Here is a 15,860-nt window from a genome sequence, read left to right as displayed (position 1 = left end):
GAGAGAGAGAGAGAGAGAGAGAGATATATATCGGGAGGGGGAGAGGGACAGAGAAAGACACAGACTTGAATCGTGCAAGGAATGGAGAAAGGGTGAGTGTGCTCAAAGTCTATGTAAAGACGATTCACATTCAGTGCTAAGACTTGGGCAAATACAGTGCATTTGGAAAGTATTCAGACCCCTTGACTTTTTCCACATTTTCTTATGTTATAGCCTTATTCTAAAATTGATTAAATTGTCCCCCCCATCAATCTACGCACACTACCCCATAATGACAAAGTTTAGAATTTTTTGCTCATTTATAAAAAATAAAAATATCACATTTACATAAGTATTTAGGTTATAACAGCCTCGAGTCTTCTTGGGTATGACGCTACAAGCTTGGCACACCAGTATTTGGGGAGTTTCTCCCATTCTTCTCTGCAGATCCTCTCAAGCTCTGTCAGGTTGGATGGAGAGAGTCACTCCACAGCTATTTTCAGGTCTCTCCAAAGATGTTCGATCGGGTTCAGTCCGGGCTCTGGCTGGGCCACTCAAGGACATTCAGAGACTTGTCCCGAAACCCACTCCTACATTGTCTTGGCTGTTATGCTTAGGGTCATTGTCCTGTTAAAAGGGGAACCTTCGCCTTGTCTGAGGTCCTGAGCACTCTGGAGCAGGTTTTCATCAAGGATCTCTCTGTACTTTGCTCCATTCACCTTTCCCTTGATCCTGACTAGTCTCCCAGTCCTTACCGCTGAAAAACATCCCTACAGCATGATGCTGCCACCACCATGCTTCACTGAAGGGATGGTGCCAGGTTTCCACCAGACGTGACGCTTGGCATTCAGGCCAAAGAGTTCAATCTTGGTTTCATCAGACTAGAGAATCTTGTTTCTCATGGCCTGAGACTCCTTCAGGTGCCTTTTGGCAAACTCCAAGCAGGCTGTTGTGTGCCTTTTACTAAGGAGTGGCTTCCATCTTGCCACTCCACCATAAAGGCCTGATTGGTGGAGTCTTGCTGAGATGGTTGTCCTTCTGGAAGGTTCTCATATCTCCACAGAAGAACTCTGGAGCTCTGCCAGAGTGACCATCGGGTTCTTGGTCACCTCCCTGACCAAGGCCCTTATCTCCTGATTGCTCAGTGTGGCCAGAAATAATATTTCTGTTATTTATTTTTAATACATTTGCAAAAAATTCTAAAAACCTTTCTTCGCTTTGTCATTATGGGGTATTGTGTGTAGATTGATGAGGAAAAACATGTATTTAATACATTTTTGAATATGGCTGTAACGTAACAAAATGTGGAAAAAGGGAAGGGGTCTGAATACTTTCCAAATGCAGTGTATACACTCAGGTGATAGTTCTGAAATGACTACTGGGCTAGCTCTCAAATGAGTCGGTCTGATTATGGGTCAGTTGGTGCTAACATGGCTTTTTGGCTTGTCATGCTAATACACGCTAATAACTTAAACATGACTAAAACACGCACCGACCAATGCACTCTACCATTCCAGCTAATTTGATGGACAGTGGCACACACTTTACAAAGCATGGCCAATGACAGCTGTGAACCTGTCATGGTGATAGACATGCTCCATCTTCACTTGAGTGTAAGCCCAACCTAGGGCCTGACCAGAGTCCCAGAGAAGCAGCTTGCTACTACAGTACACACAGTATAGTAGATGAGACCTGATTTGCATGCCATACTGCCAACAGGAAAAGCCAGAATTGTGTCTGTTATTGTAAAGCTCCAGCCTACAAGGCCGGCTGGCGGCCCAGAGCTCCCTGGCATTTACTGACAACCCCTGCCTGCATCCTCACTAGGCATGCAACCATCACAAGTCATTATGTAGCCCACTGCGCCTCGATGAGCACCACTATTCCCCAAAATTGGACTGTTTACTTGCCTGGGAGTGAGACATAACACATTTTACCTAAACTTTGTTTGTTGTGCCAAGAACTATTTGAAGGACTGGCCCGAATGACTGAGTGATAGGCTGTGAACTACAGTTTAAGGATTCAACTCATTTTCATTTAATACAAGATCAGCAAGGGGCGGAAAAGGGGAAGAGGAGACTGAGAACTAAAACAAAACATAGCGTTTTACATCACTATGTATGAGAGATTTTATAGCACTGCACAATTCCATGTTGCACTGTAGATGGGGGGAGATTGTGCATGTTCACTTATCATAGCTGAGTACACACATGCCGCGCACACACACACACACACACACACACACACACACACACACACACACACACACCAGAAGACCTTAGCACACTTCTGCACATGTACCCCAGCACCTGATTCACACAGCTAGTTACCTCCTGTACCACCACTATTATTGGGGACTGTAGACTCCTGACCATAACTGAATGAACAATACTGACAAACCAACAAATCTGCCTGTATGTACAGTGCATTCTGAAGATATTCAGACCCCTTGACTTTTTCCAAATTTTCTTACGTTACAGCCTTATTCTAAAATGGGTATAACAAAAAGAATCTGATTTTTTTGCTAATTTCTTTAAAAATAAATAAAACGGAAGTACCACATTTACATAAGTATTCAGACTCTTTACTCAGTGCTTTGTTGAAACACCTTTGGTATCGATTACAGCCTTGAGTCTTCTTTGGTAAGACGCTACAAGCTTGGTACACCTGTATTTAGGGAGTTTCTTACATTCTTCTCTACAGATCATTTCAAGCTCTGTCAGGTTGGATAGGGAGCGTTGCTACACAGCTATTTTCAGGTCTCTCCAGAGATGTTCGATCGGGTTCAAGTCCGGGCACGGGCTGGGCCACTCAAAGAGATTCAGAGACTTGTCCCGAAGCCACTCCTGCGCTGTCTTGGCTGTGTGCTTAGGGTCGTTGTCCTGTTGGAAGGTGAATCTTCGCCCCAGTCTGAGGTCCTGAGCGCTCTGGAGCAGGTTTTCATCAAGGATCTCTCTGTACTTTGCTCCGTTCATCTTTCCTTCGATCCTGACTAGTCTCCCAGTCCCTGCCACTGAAAAACACCCCCACACCATGATGCTGCCACCACCATGCTTCACCATAGGGATAGCGCCAGGTTTCCTCCAGACGTGACACTTGGCATTGAGGCCAAAGAGTTCAATCTTGGTTTCATCAGAACAGAGAATCTTGTTTCTCATGGTTTGAGAGTCCTTTATAGTGGTGTAACGGATCGTAGTTGATCCATACTACGATCCGTACGGATCCCCCCCACGGTTCGGCACGCATGTGAACCACGGATCAATTGCAGAGTTTAACCATCATAGTGTGAAATACAGTTTTACTGCCGCTGTAACTTTTTAAAGTAATAATTCCCTAAATCTCGATGCAGAGTTGTAATGAAAAGATAAAGACAAGACAGATGCTGTGTTTTACTCTGAAGCCTGAAGGTTGATTTGATAATTTTTTTAAGCAGTTGTGTGTACTGTTCACGTGAACGGGCATGTTGAATCCCAACGAATCAATCCTGGATGCTCGCGTTGCAAAAAGCAAAGAAGAAAAAAGAGCGGTGACAGCCATGGCTAGCGGAGGAGCTGAAGAACTGGAAAAGCCTCCCACTTCATTTAAGTCTCATGTATGGGAGCATTTTGGCTTCCCTGTCAAATATGATGACGGAAGAAGGGTGGTGGACAACACCATTACTGTGTGTAGGCATTGTGCCACAAGAAAGCCGTATGATCATGGAAATACATCGTGCATGGCCACACATTTAAAGCGTCATCACCCTGGTGTGTCAGTGACGGGAGCCAACTCAGCCAAGAGACAACTTCTCACCGCTGCATTTAAGCAGCCCTTTGCTGCAGAATTAAACCGGGCTGAAGCCATCACCAAATCTATTGGGATGTTTATCGCTGCAGACATGAGGCCATACTCTGTTGTGAAAAACAAAGTGTTTAAACATATGGTGCAAGTGCTTGAGCCACGCTACGAAATCCCCTGGCACACCCACTTCAGCATGAAGATCGTGCCAAATCTTTATGAACAGGAAAATTTCAAAATTGTCGACAAATTATCCAAGGCATCCTCTGTTGCCCTCACCACATACGGGTGGACCTCCAGGGCAACGGAAAGCTACGTGACTATGACTGCTCACTTCACCACAGAGGAATGGGAGATGCGAAGTCCGGTGCTAGCAGATAGCTTGCTTTGCACATGTGATCAAATTAGCATCCCAAAGGGGAATCTCAGTGAAGCAGATGGACCGCCTCCTTGGGAGGATCAGGAAGGTGGTTTCCTTTTTCCACTAAAGCACAACAGCCACTCATGTGCTTAAGACCAAGCAAGAAATGTTACAGCTACAGACCCACAAGCTCATACACCATGTCACAACAAGATGGAACTCCACTTATGACATGTTGGAGAGCTATCTTGAGCAGCAGGCAGCTATATACTCTGCACTGACAGACAAGACCCTGGGAAAAAAAAAAGACATCGTCACCTTGTCTGATGATGACGTGAACGTGGCAGAGGAGGTCCTCCAGGTGCTCAAACCCCTCAAAACGGTTCCAACCCTATTGAGCACTGAAACTGCACCGTCTGTGTCCATGATCCTAACCTCTGAAAACAAAGATTCTACAATCCATGGCACCAAGTGAGGAAGACAGCACCATCACTAGAGATGTCAAGGCTGCCATTAGAGAGGACCTGAACCCCAGATACCCCCCTAATGTACAGAACTACCTTCATAGATCTACTGCACTGGATCCAAGGTTCAAGTCCCTGTCTCACCTAGAACCTGCCCTACACCGGAGGACATACAGTGATCTCACCACTGAGACCGTGGCCACTGAAGAGGTAAACAAAAAATAAGAGTGAATTACTTAAATAATAAATATAGTGCAGTCTAATCTTAGTCTATAATATTGCTATTAGAATCATCCATTTTTGATTTTGAATAATAATGGCTTTTATTAAAATGTTATTGCCACAATTATAGTTCTATTAAATATTAGTTTGTTTAATAGATCAAGTCATTTTTTCTGCAGGGTCAAGTCACAGATCAGAGGCATCTCCTCCACAAAATAATTTGGCCATGAAGGAGCTTTTCGGGGAGAACTTTGCGAGCAAGGACACAGGCAAGACGTTTGCCAACACCATCAAAGAGGAGGTGGTATCCTACAAGGCAGCAAGCGGCATTCCAGTGGACGGTGATCCACTGGCATGGTGGAAAAGCAATGGGTGGAAATACCCTCACAATGCCATGACGGCAAGATGCTACCTGGCTGTGCCTGGCACTTCAGATCCCAGCGAGAGGGTGTTCTCCACGGCAGGGGACATAGTGACTGCAAAGAGGTCTACCCTCTCCCCAGACAATGTAGACATCCTCATATTTATTTTAAAGAATTTGAAGTTACAGTTGAAGTCGGAAGTTTACATACACCTTAGCCAAATACATTTAAACTCAGTTTTTCACAATTCTTGACATTTAATCCTAGTAAACATTCCCTGTCTTAGGATCACCACTTAATTTTAAGAATGTGAAATGTCAGAATAATAGTAGATAGAATGATTTATTTCAGCTTTTATTTCTTTCATCACATTTCTAGTAGGTCAGAAGATTACATACACTCAATTAGTATTTCGTAGCATTGCCTTCAAATTGTTTAACTTGGGTCAAACGTTTCGGGTAGCCTTCCACAAGCTTCTCACAATAAGTTGGGTGAATTTTGGCCCATTGCTCCTGACAGAGCTGGTGTAACTGAGTCAGGTTTGTAGGCCTCCTTGCTCGCACACGCTTTTTCAGTTCTGCCCACAAATTGTCTATATGATTGAGGTCAGGGCTTTGTGATGGCCACTCCAATACCTTCTTTTTCCTCCAAACTTAACAATGGTCATTATGGCCAAACAGTTCTATTTTTGTTTCCTTGCTGACGGCCTTTCAGGTTATGTCGATATACGACTCATTTTACTGTGGATATAGATACTTTTGTACCGGTTTCCTCCAGCATCTTCACAAGGTCCTTTGCTGTTGTTCTGGGATTGATTTGCACTTTTCGCAACAAAGTATGTTCATCTCTAGGAGACAGAACGCATCTCCTTCCTGAGCGGTATGACGGCTGCGTGGTCCCATGGTGTTTATACTTGCGTACTATTGTTTGTACAGATGAACGTGGTACCTTCAGGAGTTTGGAAATTGCTCCCAAGAATGAACCAGACTTGTGGAGGTCTACCATTTTTTTCTGAGGTCTTGGCTGATTTCTTTTGATTTTCCCATGATGTCAAGCAAAGAGGCACTGGGTTTGAAGGTAAGCCTTGAAATACATCCACAGGTACACCTCCAATTGACTCAAATTATGTCAATTAGCCTATCAGAAGCTTCTAAAGTCATGACATAATTTTCTGGAATTGTCCAAGCTGTTTAAATGCACAGTCAACTTAGTGTATGTAAACTTCTGACCCACTGGAATTGTGATACAGTGAATGATTAGTGAAATAATCTGTCTAAACAATTGTTGGAAAAATTACTTGTGTCATGCACAAAGTAGATGTCCTAACCGACTTGCCAAAACTATAGTTTGTTAACTTCTTATGGCTGGGGGGCAGTATTGCGTAGCTTGGATGAATAAGGTGCCCAGAGTAAACTGCCTGCTACTCAGGCCCAGAAGCTAAGATATGCAAATTATTAGTATATTTGGATAGAAAACACTCTGAAGTTTCTAAAAGTGTTTGAATGATGTCTGTGAGTATAACATTACTCATATGGCAAGCAAAAACCTGAGAAAAAATCCAACCAGGAAGTGGGAAATCTGAGGTTTGTATGTTTTCAAGTCTTTGCCTATCCAATGTACAGTGTAACATTTGGTCCGATTGCACTTCCTAAGGCTTCCACTAGATGTCAACAGTCTTTAGAACCTTGTTTCAGACTTCTACTGTGAAGGAGGAGAGAATAAGAGCTGATTGAGTAAGAGGTCTGGCAGAGTGCCATGAGCTCAGTCTCGCGCGAAGCCGTGAGAGTTAGCTGCGTTCCATTGCATTTCTAAAGACAAAGGAATTCTCCGGTTGGAATATTATTGAAGATTTATGTTAAACATCCTAAAGATTGATTCTATACATCGTTTGACATGTTTCTACGAACTGTAATGGAACTTTTTGACTTTTCGTCTGGACCTAGTGCTCACGCCTCATGAATTTGGATTTGTGAACTAAACGTGCGAACAAAAAGGAGGTATTTGGACATAAATGATGGACTTTATCGAACAAAACAAACATTTATTGTGGAACTGGGATTCCTGGGAGTGCATTCTGATGAAGATCATCAAAGGTAAGTGAATATTTATAATGCTATTTCTGACTTCTATTGACTCCACAACATGGCAGGTATCTGTATGGCTTGTTTTGGTCTATGAGCGCTGTACTCAGATTATTGCATGGTGTGCTTTTTCCATTAAGCTTTTTTGAAATCTGACACAGCGGTTGCATTCAGGAGAAGTTTATCTATAATTCCATGCATAACACTTGTATCCTTTATCAATGTTTATTATGAGTATTTCTGTAAATTGATGTGGCTCTCTGCAAAATCACCGGATGTTTTGGAAGCAAAACATTATTGAACATAACGCGCCAATGTAAACTGAGATTTTGGGATCTAAATTTGAACTTTATCATACAAAACATACATGCATTGTGTAACATAAAGTCCTATGAGTGTCATCTGATGAAGATCATCAAAGGTTAGTGATTCATTTTATCTCTATTTCTGCTTTTTGTGACTCTTCTCTTTGGCTGGAAAAATGGCTGTGTTTTTCTGTGACTAGGTGCTGACCTAACATAATCGCATGGTATGCTTTCGTCGTAAAGCCTTTTTGAAATCGGACACTATGGTGGGATTAACAACAAGTTTATCTTTAAAATGGTGTATAATGAATGTATGTTTGAGGTACTTTAATTATGAGATTTCTGTTGTTTGAATTTGGCGCCCTGCACTTTCACTGGCTGTTGTCATATCGATCCCGTTAAAGGGATTTCAGCCGTAAGAATTAACAAGAAATTTGTGGAGTGGTTGTAAAACGAGTTTTAATGACTCCAACCTAAGTGTATGTAAACTTCCGACTTCAACTTCGACAATAAGCTCAGGTCTGGTTTGCTTTCTTTCTTTTTTTACTTGTTTTTGATGATGTGGACACAGGCTATTTTTACATTCACTATTGTTCAAAGGAAGAAGGTATCATGCCTCATATTGCACTTTAATTAACAATTGAGTATTGAATATTTTATTTTAAGATTTTATTTAAACATTGAAAAGTTCCTTGCTTTAAGTGTTCTTTATGTAATAAATGGAAAGCAAAGTTATATTTGTCTCCCTTTTTTTTTTGCTGATCCGAAAAATGATCCGATCCGTGACTCAAAACAGTGATCCAATCCAAACCGTGAGTTTTGTGATCCGTTGCACCACTAGTCCTTTAGGTTCCTTTCGGCAAACTCCAATTGGGATGTCATGTGTCTTTTACTGAGGAGTCATATTTACATATTTACAAGACCTATGCCAAAGAGCTGAATAAGAATGCATAAAACAAGATCTACTGTACATTTTTTTTTACCTTTATTTAACTAGGCAAGTCAGTTAAGAAAATATTCTTATTTTCAATGACGGCCAAGGAACAGTGGGTTAGCTGCCTGTTCAGGGGCCGAACAACAGATTTGTACATTGTCAGCTAGGGGATTTGAACTTGCAACCTTTCGGTTACTAGTCCAATGCTCTAACCACTAGGCTACCGTGTACATGTAGCCTATATTTACTCTACAGCCAAATTCTAAAATATATTTGATAAAACATTTTCCTCATCAATCTAGACACAATACCCTCTAATGATGAAGCAAAAACAGATTGATTTTTTTTTTTTTTATTATTTTTTTTTTTACTTATTTACATAAGTATTCAGACCCTTTGCTATGAGACTTGAAAGGCACACCCCTGTCTATATAAAGGTCCCACAACTGACAGTGCATGTCAGAGCAAAACCCAAGCCATGAGGTAGAAGGAATCCTGTTTCTATTGATCATCCTTGAGATATTTCTAAAACTTCATTGGAGTCCATCTGTGGTAAATTCCATTGATTGGACATGATTTGGAAAGGATTTGAAAAAGAAACAAGCCATGAGGTCGAAGGAATTCTCCGTAGAGTTCCAAAACAGGATTGTGTCGAGGCACAGATCTGGGGACGGGTACCAAAACATTTCTGCAGCATTGAAGGTCCCCAAGAACACAGTGGCCTCCATCATTCTTTAATGGGAGAAATTTGGAACCACCAAGACTCTTCCTAGAGCTGGCCTCCCGGACAAACTGAGCAATCGAGGAAGAAGGGCCTTGGTCAGGGAGGTGACCAAGAACCCAATGGCCACTCCGACAGAGCTCCAGAGTTCCTCGGTGGAGATGGGAAAACCTTCCAGAAGCACAACCATCTCTGCAGCACTACACCAATCAGGCCTTCATGGTAGAGTGGCCAGACGGAAGCCTCTCCTCAGTAAAAGCACATGACATCCCACTTGGAGTTTGTCAAAAGGCACCTAAAGACTCTCAGACCATCAGAAACAGATTTTCTGGTCTGATGAAACCAAGATTGAACTATTTGGCTTGAATGCCAAGCGTCACGTCTGGAGGAAAACTGGCTCCATCCCTACAGTGAAGCATGGTGGTAGCAGCATCATGCTGTGGGGATGTTTTTCAGTGGCAGGGACTGAGAAACTAGTCAGGATTCAAGGGAAAGATGAACAGAGCAAAGTACTGAGAGATCCTTGATGAAAACCTGCCCCAGAGTGCTCAGGACCTCAGACTGGGGCGAAGGTTCACCTTCCAACAGGACAATGACCATAAGCACACATCCAAGACAATGCAGGAGTGGCTTCGGGACAAGTCTCTGAATGTCCTTGAGAGGCCCAGCCAGAGCCTGGACTTGAACCAGATCGAAGATCTCTGGAGAGCTGAAAATACCTGTGCTGGAACGTTCACTATCCAACCTGACAGAGCTTGAGAGGACCTGCAGAGAAGAACGGGAGAAACTCCCCAAATACAGGTGTGCCAAGATTGTAGCTTCATACCCAAGAAGACTCGAGGCTGTAATCGCTGCTAAAGGCGCTTCAACAAAGTACTGAGTAAAAGGGTCTGAATACTTACGGAAATGTGATATTTCTTCTTTTTTTGTGCAGAAATGTCTAAAAACCTGTTTTTGCTTTGTCATCATGAGGTATTGTGTGCAGATTGACGAAAGGGAAAAAACAATTTAATCCATTTTATAATAAAGCTTTAATGTAACAAAATGTGGAAAAAGTCAAGGGGTCTGAATACTTTCCGAATGCGCTGTACGTTGGCATAAGCTACACAGTGTATGTGAATTGAAGCTTGCTACTCTCGCACAAAAATATCACGCAGTTGAAGGACGCCTCCCTGTGTGATTTGGCCTTCATGTAGCTAGGCCAAATCTAAAATGCATTTAGAAAAAGTTATATTTAAAAAATAAGTTTAAAAACAACAACGAAACATGTTGGTTTGAAACTTTTTCAATAAAAAGTTTCTTTTTAAATCCCATTATTGCTCAGAAGGGAAGACTTCCATCAATAGAACACCCTCCCAACAACTCTAACATTGGAAACTCAGTAGCCTAACACCCCTTCTACCATCCATTCTATCGGAGTTTGAATGTCATTTGAAAATAACTAAAGCTGATAAAAGACCAGGTTGTTATCGAACTTCAAATCAAAGTCAACCAAGAGTGACTAATACAGTCATTCCAATACCAATCTTTTAAAGTGGCACACGTAGATACCCTAGCTAACTAACTAACTTCACCTTGGGAGTAAACACGGGTGGGTTCAGTTGTACTCAACTGTGATTAAATAGACCTGGATCCTCAATGTCCTCAAAGGCAGCATTATAAAATGTATGTGAGGTGAAAGTAATTCAACTAAAGACAGCGAGACTGTGGCTTCTCACCCGGCTAGCGGAGGGCCACATTCCTCCAGATCCCATTGGGCATGGTGTGAATACCTACTTTCCATGGTTGATTAATTAGGTGTAATGGTGAGTTGTCAGGAAAGACAGGAGAAAATTGGGCCCAGTCACAGCAAATGGGGTGCTTTGATGGCCTCCCAGAAGCAGGGGTCATCTCTGGGTTACATCACTCAAGCACTGCTTACAGTCACAATCACATCAAGATCTCCTGGGTAGCTGGCTGGAAGACCTGATCCTATAGGCTACTGCATCATGGACAGCAAAACATCCCTTTCAATCATTAAACTAGGACTTTGTTTAGAATATCTGAGAAAGTGTGCTTTAAAAGTTCTTGAAAGTCATATCTTGGTCATACCAAATTTTGATTGAATTTCAAATTGTAGATATACATTTTTAATATGTTGATATAAAAACATTAAATCAAATATTTTGATTGACAGTTTAACAGTTTTCTCCACAAAAGCAACACATCAAATTTGAAAATAAAAACAAGCAATATGCAAATTATTAGGCAAATAATCTGTACCAACCCAAATCTACTTAACTTTAATAAACAACTATATAATTCAATTAAATATCCAATCACAAAAATCCCAATGAGATAGAAACAGCAAAAAAATTAAAAATACAAACTGAATGGATAAATACAAATCCCACAATACACTGTGAATTGTTATGGCATCCAAGTACATCCCCCAAAAATAGGCCTACATTCCAAAAACACTGCAATAGCCTTACCTTAAAAAGTTCCATAGCAACTGTTTCGTCACATACCCCTTACACACCAATGGACTTCCCAGCACTGATGCAAAAGCCACTTGGGTCAGTCAGTCAGTGGCTGAGCAACTTGAGTATCTGACTTATACTTAGGGAGGGTCTACCAGTGGTGTAACCATTAGTCAAAAATATTTTGCAACAGAAACCGTTTACTCCAAATGGAAAACGTCCCTTCCCATTTCGTTCCGTTTGGTTCTGTTTGGTTCCTAGTGAATACACCCTAGGGCTCCATGCTGCATCTAGCTACCCTTGCCTAGGAGTCTGGGGCGCAGTAGGAGTGGTTTCCAAGTCAGGAACCAAGTTCTGGGCAAAACAGCCAGTCACTAGCAACTACATCCTGTTTGTTGCATTTAGATTTTTGGGGGAGGGAGGGGTTGATTTAAAAATGCAAGACAGCATTAGGCTAATTAATAGCTATGAGTAATTGCCTTGACAGTTGACAATGTTAGTAGTTAAGTTGCCACTAGTCTCGGGTTGTCAGACTCATGTTCAAATCCAATAACTGGATGGATTTTTGCAGATGAAACAAAGGATTGCATGGCTGAGAGCTATAGACGCTCCTATAGAAAAAACTGTTAGCGTTAATTTGTGCAGACAACCAGGTCTCGCTTCAGCCACGCGGATCGCTTAACTAGATAATTAAATTACTGTGCACTGGGCATGGCCGTTAAGTGATGCGGGAGACAGCCTACGGAGCTATTGGCCAAAGCAAGCTGTTCACCTCTACCTCGCTCCCACAGTCACACAGAGAGAACCAACCGCACATACACTTAGAGAATCCATTAATCACACACATACTGTATAGACAAACACACACCTTATCCCACCTCATCCCCAAATCCATCCCTCTCTCTCCCTAACAAAAATATTCAGTTGACATCAAATATATCATAAACTCCTTTTTATGACAATTCACCCAGCAATACGTTGAACTCCATGGCGGTTGACAAAGCAGGTAGCTACATGTAACTGGCCACACTGCTCAACCATGAATGAGCATTGTTCTTTGGTCATCATTTGACTGTATAGCTTTGAGCTACAGTATACTTTAAAACAGACATCTCATGTTATTCCAGAAAACTGACAATGTAGACAAGGCAGACTACATTTACAGTAGTATTTGACAAAAACTTAAAGGCTGACCAATTCAATTCAAGGCAGGGTGAGGCAATTTAAAGAGTCTTCATCACTATAACAGTACTCTCAAGAATTTCAGGATTACATAAATTGACCCAGTTTTGTCTCTCCTTAAACAAGAGAAGAAAATGTCATGCAATACTGTAAGACGGTATGATAAGAAGGACATAAACATCCTCAAAGTCTGTTAGCATCAGGTCCTTACAGCCTCCCTTCATCACGTACACAAGGTTTGGTTTAGTACGCTGGGAGCAGGGGAGGTCAGTTTATAATTTTAAAGAAAACCACAGATATTTAGTTCAGCCAGTACCCAATAGACAATAACATGCAGGTAAGCACATCAACTAGACTAATTATGCTGACTTATAGATGTCACGTTCCTGACCTGTTTTCTCTTGTTTTTGTATGTGTTTAGTTGGTCAGGGCGTGAGTTGGGGTGGGCATTCTATGTTTTGTGTTTCTATGTTTAGGTCATTTGTAATTAGCCTTATATGGTTCTCAATCAGGGACAGGTGTTTGACGTTTCCTCTGATTGAGAACCATATAAAGGTAGGCTGTTCACACTGTTTGTTTGTGGGTGGTTGTCTTCCGTGTCTGTGTATGTTGCACCACACGGGACTGTTTCGGTTTGTTCGTTCGTTTTGTTGTAGTCTGTACCTGTTCGTGCGTTCTTCGTGTTATATGTAAGTTCTCATAGTTCAGGTCTGTCTACGTTCGTTTGTTATTTTGTAGTTTGTTGAAGTGTTTTCGGTTTTCGTCTTTGCTTTAATAAACTTCATTATGTCCACATTACACGCTGCGCTTTGGTCCAATCCCTACTCCTCCTCTTCTTCCGAAGAGGAGGAGGACGACCGTTACAAAACCACCCACCTGCCATGGATCAAGCAGCGTGAGAGGAACCAGCAGCAGCGGCCAAAGAACCAGGACTCGTGGACTTGGGAGGAAATATTGGACGGAAAGGGACCCTGGGCTCAACCAGGAGAATATCGCCGCCCCAAAGCTGAGCTGGAGGCAGCGAAAGCAGAGAGGCGGCGTTTCGAGGAGCTAGCTCGGAAGCAGGAGAAGGATCTGGGCTACACTACGTGGGAGGAGATCGACAGGTGGGCGATCGACCCAGGGTGAGTGCCGGAGCCCGCCTGGGATTCTCTGGCGCAGTGCGAGGAGGGATACCGGCGAATGGAGGCAGCACGACGACGCGGTAGGAAGCCTGTGAGTAAACCCCAAAAATTTCTTGGGGGGGGGGGGGCTAAAAGGGAGAGTGGCGAAGTCAGGTAGGAGACCTGCGCCCACTCCCTGTACTTACCGTGGAGAGCGAGAGTACGGGCAGACACCGTGTTACGCAGTAGAGCGCATGGTGTCTCCTGTACGTGTGCATAGCCCGGTGCGGTACATACCAGCTCCTCGTATCGGCCGGGCCAGATTGAGCATTGAGCCAAGTGCCATGAAGCCGGCTCTACATATCTGGCCACCAGTGCGTCTCCTCGGGCCGGCTTACATGGCACCAGCCTTACGCATGGTGTCCCCGGTTCGCCTACATAGCCCGGTGCGGGTTATTCCACCTCCCCGCACTGGTCGGGCGACGGGGAGCATACAACCAGGTAAGGTTGGGCAGGCTCGGTGCTCAAGGGAGCCAGTACGCCTGCACGGTCCGGTATTTCCGGCGCCACCTCCCCGCTCCAGGCCAGTACCACCAGTGCCTACACCACGCACCAGGTTTCCAGTGCGTCTCCAGAGCCCTGTTCCTCCTCCACGCACTCTCCCTGTGGTGCGTGTCTCCAGCCCAGTGCCTCCAGTTCCGGCACCACGCATCAAGCCTCCTGTGCGTCTCCAGAGCCCTGTACGCACTGTTCCTTCTCCCCGTACTCGCCCTGATGTGCGTGCTCTCAGCCCGGTACCACCAGTTCCGGTACCACGCACCAGGCCTATAGTACGCCTTGAGAGTCCAGTGTGCCCTGTTGTTGTTCCCCGCACTAGCCTGATGGTGCGTGTCCTTAGCCCGGTACCTCCAGTTCCGGTACCACGCACCAGGCCTACAGTGCGTCTCAGCCGGCCAGAGTCTGCCGTCTGCCCAGCGGCGCCTGAACTGCCCGTCTGCCCAGCGGCGCCTGAACTGCCCGTCTGCCCAGCGGCGCCTGAACTGCCCGTCTGCCCAACGGCGCCTGAACTGCCCGTCTGCCCAACGCCGTCTGAACTGTCCGTCTGCCAAGCGCCGCATGAACTGCCCGTCGTTACTGAGCCTTCAAAGCCGCCCGTCTGCCATGAGCCTACAAAGCCGCCCGTCTGCCATGAGCCTTCAGAGCCGTCCGCCAGACAGGAGCCGCTAGAGCCTTCCGCCAGACAGGAGCTGCTAGAGCCTTCCGCCAGACAGGATCAGCCAGAGCCTTCCGCCAGACAGGATCAGCCAGAGCCTTCCGCCAGACAGGATCAGCCAGAGCCTTCCGCCAGACAGGATCAGCCAGAGCCTTCCGCCAGACAGGATCAGCCAGAGCCGTCAGCGAGCCATGACCAGCCAGAGCCGTCAGCGAGCCATGACCAGCCAGAGCCGTCAGCGAGCCATGACCAGCCAGCGCCGTCATCCAGCCATGACCAGCCAGAGCCGTCATCCAGCCATGACCAGCCAGAGCCGTCATCCAGCCATGACCAGCCAGAGCCGTCATCCAGCCATGACCAGCCAGAGCCGTCATCCAGCCATGACCAGCCAGAGCCGTCATCCAGCCATGACCAGCCAGAGCCGTCATCCAGCCAGGATCCGCCAGAGCCAGCCAGCCAGGATCCGCCAGCCAGCCAGGATCCGCCAGAGCCAGCCAGCCAGGATCCGCCAGAGCTAGCCAGCCAGGATCCGCCAGAGCCAGCCAGCCAGGATCCGCCAGAGCCAGCCAGCCAGGATCCGCCAGAGCTAGCCAGTCAGGATCCGCCATCCAGTCAGGTGCTGCCGTCCCTCAGTCCGGAGCTGCCGTCCCTCAGTCCGGAGCTGCCGTCCCTCAGTCCGGAGCTGCCGTCCCTC

This window comes from Salvelinus namaycush, chromosome 25 (assembly GCF_016432855.1).
Source record: "Salvelinus namaycush isolate Seneca chromosome 25, SaNama_1.0, whole genome shotgun sequence".
In the NCBI taxonomy this organism is placed as follows: domain Eukaryota; kingdom Metazoa; phylum Chordata; class Actinopteri; order Salmoniformes; family Salmonidae; genus Salvelinus; species Salvelinus namaycush.
The sequence above is the reverse complement of the archived record's forward strand: the minus strand, read 5'-3'. Positions refer to the sequence as shown.